The sequence below is a fragment of the Lathamus discolor genome, chromosome 5 (assembly GCF_037157495.1).
Source record: "Lathamus discolor isolate bLatDis1 chromosome 5, bLatDis1.hap1, whole genome shotgun sequence".
Classification (NCBI taxonomy): domain Eukaryota; kingdom Metazoa; phylum Chordata; class Aves; order Psittaciformes; family Psittacidae; genus Lathamus; species Lathamus discolor.
The window spans coordinates 7,989,413-7,999,236 of NC_088888.1; the positions used below are offsets into that span (position 1 = coordinate 7,989,413).

General features: G+C 41.7%; 1 long non-coding RNA gene across 2 annotated transcripts; it reads left to right on the top strand.

Moving 5' to 3' along the window:
* The first annotated feature begins 274 nt into the window (after positions 1-274).
* Positions 275-7,440, top strand: LOC136016004 (uncharacterized). 2 transcript variants are annotated; one of them, XR_010613453.1, is made up of 3 exons: positions 275-523; positions 1,924-2,069; positions 7,322-7,440. It is a non-coding gene; the product is annotated as an uncharacterized LOC136016004 (long non-coding RNA). The 2 variants fall into 2 exon arrangements; XR_010613454.1 differs by lacking the exon at positions 7,322-7,440 and adding an exon at positions 3,426-3,750.
* Positions 7,441-9,824: the final 2,384 nt, after the last annotated feature.

The following is a 9,824-nucleotide window of genomic DNA, read 5'->3' on the forward strand; positions in this document are numbered from 1 at the left end:
GGCTCTCCCCGGTCACACCCAGGCTCACAGCCTCTCTCCCCGCAGGGGGATGCTCTGACAGGCTGCCGGCTGCACCAAGCACGCGTTACGCTTCCCATGAAAGCAATATCGATCTTTTCGAAGTGAGAATTAAACTCGAGTTGTTAAAGCTCTCCGCCCCGCCATGGCGTTTCCGGCGCGCATGTGCAGTCGGCGCACGACAGCCGCTGTAGCGGGCGCGCTGCCCCTCATGTAGCCCTTGCGCTTCCTGCGGCCGGGTGGTGTTGGTGTTGCTCTTATTTCGGCCCTTCCTTCCAGTTCCCTTAGGGTCGCCTGGCCCGGCGGCTGCTGCTGGGGTAGGCTGATTCCCGGTGAACGAGGGCCGGCTCTCGTTTCAAGGGTGGGCCGGCAGGAGCAGTTACCACAGCGGGGCTCGGCCTCGCTCCGCCCCGCCGAGCCTGGGTGTGGGGGCTGGCGCAGCCTCCTCACGCCACGGAGCTTATAGAGCCCTAGAACGTGCTGCTGGCACAGCGGGCACCCCGAGGTAGGGCTTGAGGGAGGGCCTCGACCTTTTCCTTTCGGGAGGGGGGCGAAGGGGGTTGTAGGGAGAGGGCTCTTCTGTGGGATGTGTGACCCAGAACATACTTCCTCGGGTAGAATGAGGGGAGCCTGAACAAGAAGTGGTGGCTCTGCATGAGGTCAGAAGGGTAACAAAAGGACAGCTGTTGAAGTAGGGAGGGCTGGAAGCTTCTGACTTAGAGTAGCAGAAGGAAGCCTGGTGTCTGCAGAGCTGTAATTGGAGAATAGATACTTTGCCTGGTGAGGATGAACAAGACCTGTAAGAGGATGTATCAGAGCCAGCTGTCACCAACCTGAGCATCCCTGGGCTGGGAGAAAAGGCAGGTGATAGCTATAGGAGACACGGAGCTGCGCAAGACAGAGGCAGCAGTGCTCGTGGGATGCCTCAGAATGTTTAGTGATGGACTTGACAGTGCTGGGGAACATTTGGACTTGATCTTGAAGGCCTTTTCCAGTCTAGCTGATCCTGTGATTTGGTCCTTGCCAGGGTTTGGGTTTGGGATTTTGCGAAGATGCTGCCAAGGCTTGCCTAGCACTTGCACTATTAACACTTTCATCTCTATGTGAGCGCCAGTTACCTCCACTGGAGATAACCTGCAGCGCGTCAAGAGTTTCTCTCTAGAGTGAAGGACAGGAGGGCCAATTGGTGGCCTCCATCCTTCCCATGGATAGGAAAGGCTCAAACAGCAGTGGACTCCTCCAAGCAACATTGGCTATAGTCACAGGCAGGGCATTGGCTTCTGTGACCATGAGATCTCCTGAGGTCAGGCAGCCTCACTTCAGTCCTTGGGGAGATGAGGGAGATGTTCTAAATACATGAAAGGCAAGATTATTACTAGAAGCAGACAGTATGAATTTAGTTTTAAGCAGGGCAAATCTGGTAAATCTTAGCTGACAAACCTTTTGCTTTCTGTGACAAGGTGGTTGATGCTGTAGAGGAGGGGAGAGTAGTGAAAGTCCTGTGCTGAAGCTGTAGTAAAGCCTTTGCCACATCTGATGAGCTTATCAGCAAGTTGGTGAGTTGCAGGCTGAATAAATAGGCAACAAGGATGGAAGTTGACCAGACTGTGGTACTTCCCAGAGTTATGGCCAGTGGTGTAAAGTCCAGCCAGTGGCCAGTAACTAGTAGCATACTCCTCTGATAAATTCTGTGATCCGTTCCAGTTAATCTCTTCATTAATGACCTGAATGATGGGATGGGAGTACCTTCTCAGAAAGTTGTGGATGACACTTGAATTTAGGATGCAGGGGAAGATGTGTTTAGCAGAGCAGGCCGGAAAACAGGGTAGATAGGAACATATGAAGTTCAGTAAAAGTCAGTGCGAAGTCTTGCATCGCATTAAATAGTCCTGTGTAACATTACAGGCTGGGGACCCTCTGATGAGGAAACGGATCCACCTCTGCATGTACGGGTCTGGAGGTCTTAGTAGGCAGCAAGTGGACCATGGGCCGACAGCAACATGTCCTTGCAGCAAAGGCCAGATGCATCCTTGGCTGTATTAATAAGAAAGGTAGATACTTTTTCTGTTTCCTTTAATAAATTGCAAGTGCGGTTGCCATTGTAGATTGTTTATATCTAGTCATTAGCTGAACCCAGAAAAGTTACCCATTTCCTATATTTGGCACTTGTGAGACTGCATGTGGAATAGTGTGTCTGGTTTTGGGCTCCCCTGTAAAAAAGGATATTGACATGCTGGAGCTCCAGTGGGCCAACAGGGTAGTCAGGAGCCTGAAACATGGTGAATGAAGAGAAGCTGAGTGAGCTGGGCTCACTCAGCCTTAAGAAGAAAATGTTTCAGTGGGACCTTACTAGTTGTCTACAACTCTTGTTACCCTGGGAGGCTGTGGAATCTCCATCAGTGGAGATGTTCAAAACCTGTCTGGCCATGACCCTGAGTAAGCCAATCTAATCAGGCATGGACTAGACTTTTTGAGGTCCATTCTAACCTAAATTCGTCTATGTTTTGCAGTCCTCTGGACTATTTCTGAGGAGAAGGGCAAGGCTTGATTGTTTTTTCGAAAGCTATCACAGACCTTGTGGAGGGGATAAAAGCAGGGAACTTACGAAGTAAAATACTTTGGCAGACTAGATCATAGCACATATGAATTAAGGGTGGGATGAAGACTATAATTTTGACTTTGTAGGCTAGATACGCTTTTAATGTGAGTATGTGTGAACTAAAGCAAGTGAGGAGCAGTTATTTTCTCGAAGTTGTTTTTAGTTTCATATTAATTCTCTTGCATTGACTCTTATAAATGAACATATGTAATTCTTGTTACTTTTAGATCAGTCTGATTTTGCCCAGTCTGCTTATTGACTTTCACACCTGTAGAGGGAAGAAATTTAAGAAGTCTTTCATAATCTGAAATGTGCTTTAGTTACTTGTAATTATGTACCCAGCATAGTGAATTAACCCACCTTTATTGTGCTCTCTTCTGCCTTAATTGGTTACCGAATAATTTTCAAGCCAGTTAAATTGCTTGACCCTCTTAAATTTTCCCAGACCATTTTTTTCCCCTCTTTTCCTTTGCTTCAGAACTTCCTACCTTCTGTTGAACTGGCAATTAATCATAACAACTCTGTTGGCAGTCAATTGCTTTCTCTTTATAGAACACACCGTATGTCTCTTGCTCACAGTTCTCTAGTTTTTGGATATGTTAAAAATAAAGCCAGTTGAAAATAGCTGAGGATTTTAGCTAGAAGCTGCTTTTGGAGTTCTCTGTGTGATAGAGTACTTTGCAAGTCAAAAAAGATTGCACTGTTACAAGAAAAGGCATGAACAGTAACCTTTACAAATTCTTTATCAGTAAGAATTGACTCCCCATAGACATACAGTTTTGACTCGAATTTCCCTTGGATATTTCAGCAGTGCCTCTCATCTGAAACAGGACTAACAGCCTGGACTCAGAGCATAAGTGCTACTCAAAATGGAGTTCAGCATGCGTTTTAATTGCTTATGCAAGCCCAATGGGAGATAGTGGGGCTTCAGCCTGTGCTTAAATCTATAAACGATGAAGAGAATCCTTGTTCGCTGTGCTTGGTGGTTTTCTTTCCTCAAGAGCTCTTAAGATCCGGTTGACTTGACAGGGTACGTTGTCCTATAAATGGAAGAGATCTCTCCCATGTGATGGGAGATGCGCATTGAGCAATGCAGAAAGCAAAAACATGGAGGCGTTGCCCAAAAATTGGAGTTAAGGAACACAGATGGGGTTCTGGGAAAACTCTGTCTGAACTCCATCACCAAGGTTCACTCTTTCTCCCTGTCACCTTACAAGAGGTAGTAGCCTTCTCATTTGGGAAGGAGGTAAGATGCGCTTGTCATCCTACTTGCAGTGTTAAAGGGAGAGCTGCAGACAGAGGGAAAGACATCCCAGAAGCTGGAGACCTGGGGGAAAGGCTGGAGAAAACTAGAGGTACCCTTTATGCAAAAGCATCTGGGAAGATCAGGTGGAAGAGGTGACCAGAGAACACTTCAGCAAAGTAGAGGTACACAAGTCCCTGAAGGGCCCTTGTGGAGTGCACCCTGGAGTTCTGAGGTAGCTGACAAATAGATGCCTTGGGAGGCCACTCCAAAAGGGAGGTGTGCCAAAGAACTGGAAGAAAGCAAACCTGATGTGGGCTGATGAGCAGTGCAGTGGATGGAAAACTAGCTGCAAGGCCAGTCCCAAAGCGTGGTGAGCTGTGGCACCAAGTCTAACTGGAGGCCAGCAACGAGCAGTAAACCCCAAGGCAAGGAGTAGTGCCATCTAATGAAGAGAGGTGGTCCTTCCACTGTGCTGTGTCCTGCACTAGGCTCAGGCAGACCTGGCCATGCTGGAGAGAACCCCCAGTCTGAACCCACCCATGGCCTCTCCCAGTGTCTGCTGGACAAAAAAAGCCCCCAGTGTCAGAGCACAGAGCTGTGCTGGCCCAGAGCAATGCTGGGAGGAGGCAGGATCTGGCTGAGCATAACTCCCTCAGCACTGTCAACAACTTCTGCTTCCATAACTGTCCCTGTCTGGGCACTGCTGTCATGGTGCACTCAAGGCTGCTCCTGTCCGGGCGGGATGGGCCAGGCCAACAGCTGCTGTGGCTCCACGGTGGGAGCTGTGGCTCAGCGGTGCTGAGCACGGACCCATGGCTGACCCAGGGTCGCAAGAGGAGTGAGAGGTGCCTACTTCTCCTCCAGGAGCAACTGGTCATCGCCAAAGTGCAGTAAGACCCTCAGAGCCCCACTGCCTTTCCCCCAGCCCTGTCCCTGGGAGCACGGCAGGGACACCAGTACCCATCTCAAGTGTGGGTCAGGGACACGGCTCCTGCCTCGGTGCACCCAAAGAAGGCCACCTCCACCTCAGTGCCTGCCTCTCCTCCCTGCAGACACGGCACCAGCATGCGCGCCCAGAGCCACAGTAGCCATGAGCCTGGCCTGTTCTGTGGGACAGGTGCAGCCTCGATTTTCATCCTTACTAGGGTGAAAAATGCTTTCATCAGGGACACTTCCTCCCTCAGAAAGCAGCTATCAGCAACATGTGTTACATGTAAATATAGCATTATTTGTAAAAGCTGAGAAACACAGAATGCTTAAAATTTCATACAGAGATATGATGGTAATCTACTTTATCATTTTAATTAATATATAGAGCCTTAAATATCAAATGAAGTTAGGTAATAGTTAACTAAGTCAATTAGACATGAATCATACATTGTGGAGTTTTCTGGTGGCTGCCTTTGCTTTGTAAATCAAGATATCAGAAATCCAGTTAACAATATTTGACATAATAGTTATTTACCATTTATAAAGAGAAAATGAGGTTTATATGGACCATACAGTTTAAATGAATTCAAAACAAAAAAAATAGTAACAAAAATTAGCAGAGGCGCTATAAATAAACTGATGGATAAACAGAAAGAACATACATAGGTTTTTTATCCCTCCTTTCTGAAGGAAGAAAACAACTACAGTGAGAAGCAAGATGCATCTCACTTATGACTAAGAAAATGTGGAATAAAGCAGCAGGAAAAAAACAGCTTTGTGAGAAAAGGATAGCAATCATCTTAAATGCATAAGTATTTGTATGTGTTCCCTACATTTTCTGGGTAATTGCTCATAGTGTAATAACATGTTCAAAATTCTATTCATCTTGCACTTGCATTTCATATGTTAAAAATTCATAAGTGAGAAGAATTTTATTGTTCTCCCTTAGTGGAGATGAAATCCAGAAGCTTACAAAAGTCAGGCATCTCAGTAGGAAAGAAGAAAAAAGATCATTTGGTTGTAATCTTTAAAACTAGAGTTATTCACTGAAGTCTCTTTATAAGGCAAGCATCTAGAACACTTACGTTCCATGAGAAAATAATACAATTGGTAGAAGACTGGAAGTCTTTCAAGAAAAACAAAAAAGGGTGCTGATGATACCCAGCAAATAACCATGATTTTTATCTGGGATCATGTGATATTTGGTAGGGTGTTTTAGTCCTGTTTTTTGTATTGCTTAAAGCCTGTGAAAAGAAGTATCATCTTCTCTTGAGATACAGGCTGAAAATATAGCAACGATTGTAAAATCTCTCTTGACTTACACGTGAGATTTGGTGTATGGGTCTGTTCTGCATTTGATTAATTTTCTGGGGGTTCTTAGTGACAGTAAAATATCTCACAAGGTCTTTCATGCTGAGTGGAAAGGGGAACCTGACTGCACTCCAGTTAAAGTCAGCTGGTTTCTTGTAGAAGGAATCATGCGTTATATTCAAATAGAAAATTCCTCCAATTCTGTGAAAAGCTAAAATACTAAGTCTGAAATGCATTTGTGTGAGGAAGCCCTGAACAGGAATGTCTGCACAACTTCACTGTTTCCAGTGAATTTGTGTGAGTTGGTGCAGACTGAGGTTAGGAGAGCGGGATTTGAGACTGATTTGGGGGAGAGGGGTGGTATCTGTTTTCCTCAATGTAATAGGTATCTGAATCTGGAAGTTTACTTCTCAACAAATATCTGCATTTTTATATGTGATTTGAAAAGTATTGTTTGAAAACTTATTTTCAAGTGTGCTATTCTTCTGTATGGAAGTTGAATAAGTTGGAGAACAGAAGCCTAAAGAAGTGACTTGTTTTGCCAAGCCTAATTCAGATAAAATAAAAACAATGCAGATCACTGTTATTAGGTGACCTGAGTTAGTTTGGTTCTATAACACAAGTGTAGTTAGTCTTGGTAATTACTGATGTTCTGACTGGTCAGGCAGCTATTTGCATCTGTTCGTGAGGAAAGATTATTTTTGACGGTGGCATTCATTAGGTTAGAATGAGCTTAAATCCTATTCTTCCTGGGAAATTATATATAATATATATTTTTTAGATATATATATATAAAATACATATATATAAAAAAATATATATAATATATTTTATATATATTTGTATATATATTATATATAAATATTATATATATAATTATATATATTTTTATATATAAATAGATATATAATATATAAATATATATAATATATATTTATATATATAATATATTATATATAAATATATTATATATTTATATAATTTATATATTATTTATAGTATATTTTATTTATATGATGTATATAAATATATATATCATATATATATGATATATTTTTTTTTAATAGAGAGAGTAAAAAAAAAAAAGCCTGCTTAAAACTAAGTCCATGTTTAGTATTTTTCATGAGTTTAGGGTTGTGTTTCTGAACTTGAAAATTAATTCCTTTTTGTGTTTGGTTTTTTATTTGGGTGTTTGTTTGTTTGTTTGTTTTTGGCAGAAAACCAGGGCTACCTGTGTTCCATCAGGATTACCAGGATCTCATTCATGACCATGAAAATCAGTGGAAATATTCACACTGACTGCAAGCAGCTTTGTCAGAGGCTTCATAGTAAGAACAGGGTCGTCCAGTTCGTCCAGGAATACACAGCAGATCACATCCTGTGATCAAGCAGTGTATTACCAAGTAAGGGTCATTTAGAAACTAAACAAAGAACTCTTCAAGTCTGAGTTTTGAATATTTCTAGGGAGGCCTTAATAGTATGCAAGGCTTTAGAAGAAATTTTGAAGGTGTAGCGGATCTGACTGCAGTAATAAACACAGGGAACACAGAGAATTCCTTTTTCAAAGGAAGAAAACAGCAACTGTACTACAATAAAATATACTAAACTAGCTTATGACTAAAAGAGTGAAGATTAAAGGAAATGGAAACCATTAAAATCAAAAGAATTTTTGGGGGGAGTGTTGGTTCTTTTTCTTTTTTTTTTTTTGTTTAGGGATCATATAAATTGCATTAGTATTTCTTTCTGGTTTTTACACTTTTAAAGTTATTTCAATATAGGTTTTAGCTTGGAGTGTGGATGTAAGCAAAATGACCCCTTTAAGCTGAACTGGAAGCCTTAGCTTGTTCAACACGTGTATGTGCTTATGTCTTTGCAAGGTTGACTTACTTCCTTATGATAATCATCAGGTTGAAAAAATCCTTTGAGACTTGTATTTGTCTATAACTGATTTGATATTTTAGGTTTCTGTTGTTACAGGGGAGTTGGTTGAGTTACTTGTTTTAATGTGGGTATAGTGATGAGCTTTTTACCTTCACAAAACGATTGTATCATCAACGCAGGTGGTTTGTTAGTAGATGACAGTGATAGCTTGTAGGAGCCATTATCCATTGTGAGTTTTCCATGCCACATCACTCAAGTTAGGACTTCTGCATTTAGATAGTTGTTGTTCCCCCTGATTCTACATGAAAAAAACAGTCTGCCTGGATACATAAGTAGTCTGAAACAAAGTAAGGCGCAAAAGAAGTTACATCTTATGTAGTTTTCTAGTAGGAGAGTTAAAATTCTGAAGAAGTCATCAGTAAAACTGGTAAAAGCCAGTTTGGGTATTTTTCCCAAGTTTTATTGTCTATTGGTTTTTAAGTGTAGGTTGTTTTTTTTTTGACTGTCTCTCTGAAGTATAATGCTGGATCTGATTTAACATGCAACTATTCTTTGTGGATTTTTAGAACATATTTAATATCATTTTATTTCTACAAAGCATGAGAAAAAAATGCCACTGCGATATTTGTTATGTGGTTTTGAATTTTCAGTATTTTGCTGAAGTCCTATTTTCCTGATTCACTGCCACAGGTCTGGAACAAAGTTTTCGATTCTAATGAAATAAGGAAATCACTGAAGAGAAAGTTTATGGCTATAGCCTTGTTCTTGCAGACTGACAAGTTATTTTAATCATCAACCAAAGCACAGAAGCACCTGTTTGTTACTGCAGCCTTCTCCATCTTTGGGAGCAGTGTTCAGTGATATTAAGGAACTTTATAATGAAATGATACCACCTAATGAGCTACAAGATAAGCAGGCATTTAAGATGAAGGCTAATATTGACAGAGACTGGAATTACTTTTCTCTTTTTCCTCTTCTGTTTGCTAAATTAGGGCTACACTGTGTCTGTCCATCTTTCTAGAATGAGCAATGTGCAGCTATGCTGCAGCAGTTGTAATTCAATGCCTGTTACCCCATTTCCCCCAGTACAAGGTGTAGCACACCTTCTCCTCTTTTAGGGTAAGTCTTTTTCATCCCTTTGCTGGTTCTTGTACAAGTTTGTTTGACAGAATGTGTGTGTTCAGCCAAACAAACCCTAACATCTTGTCACTCATCCCATCATTATCTCTTTTTGAATGTTGCAGTAATAATGCTCTATTGATTTTGCTTTAAAGGCTAGAATTAGCAAGAATCTGGACTTTAATATATAAGTAGTTCATGTCATAAAGAGATGACTAATTTAACTAATACATGGTCCACTTACAAGGTGAAAGGGAGCAGTATTGACTTTTTGTAGGTAGGAGAACATAGGCTAGAGTTTAACCTTTGAACTGAGTGCAGAGGTTTAAGGTATTTTGTTTTCCTACCAGTGCTGTCTTCTTGGCTTAGATTCATCACTTACTTTTATGGCCAAATGAGCTTCAACTCATGGCACAAGTCTCAAATTTTACATATGCATGCTGAAGAATGATTTACAGCCATAGATAGAAATTAAATAATTTACAGGTTCAAACCCAGCACTTTCAGAACTCAGTACTTTATCTACACCTCCTTAAACAGGTTTCCCTTGAAGTCCTTGTGCACACTGTGGTGGCCATGTAGCTTCGCAAAGTTTCTAGGAGGTGAGTGGTCTGGCCCATACCAATTTGACTGCTTTAGGCTAAGATGAGGGTTGAAGATGTCTCTGTCATTTCTTCTTTGGATGGTCTTAAAGCTACAGGAATTTTGGTAGAAGCAAGG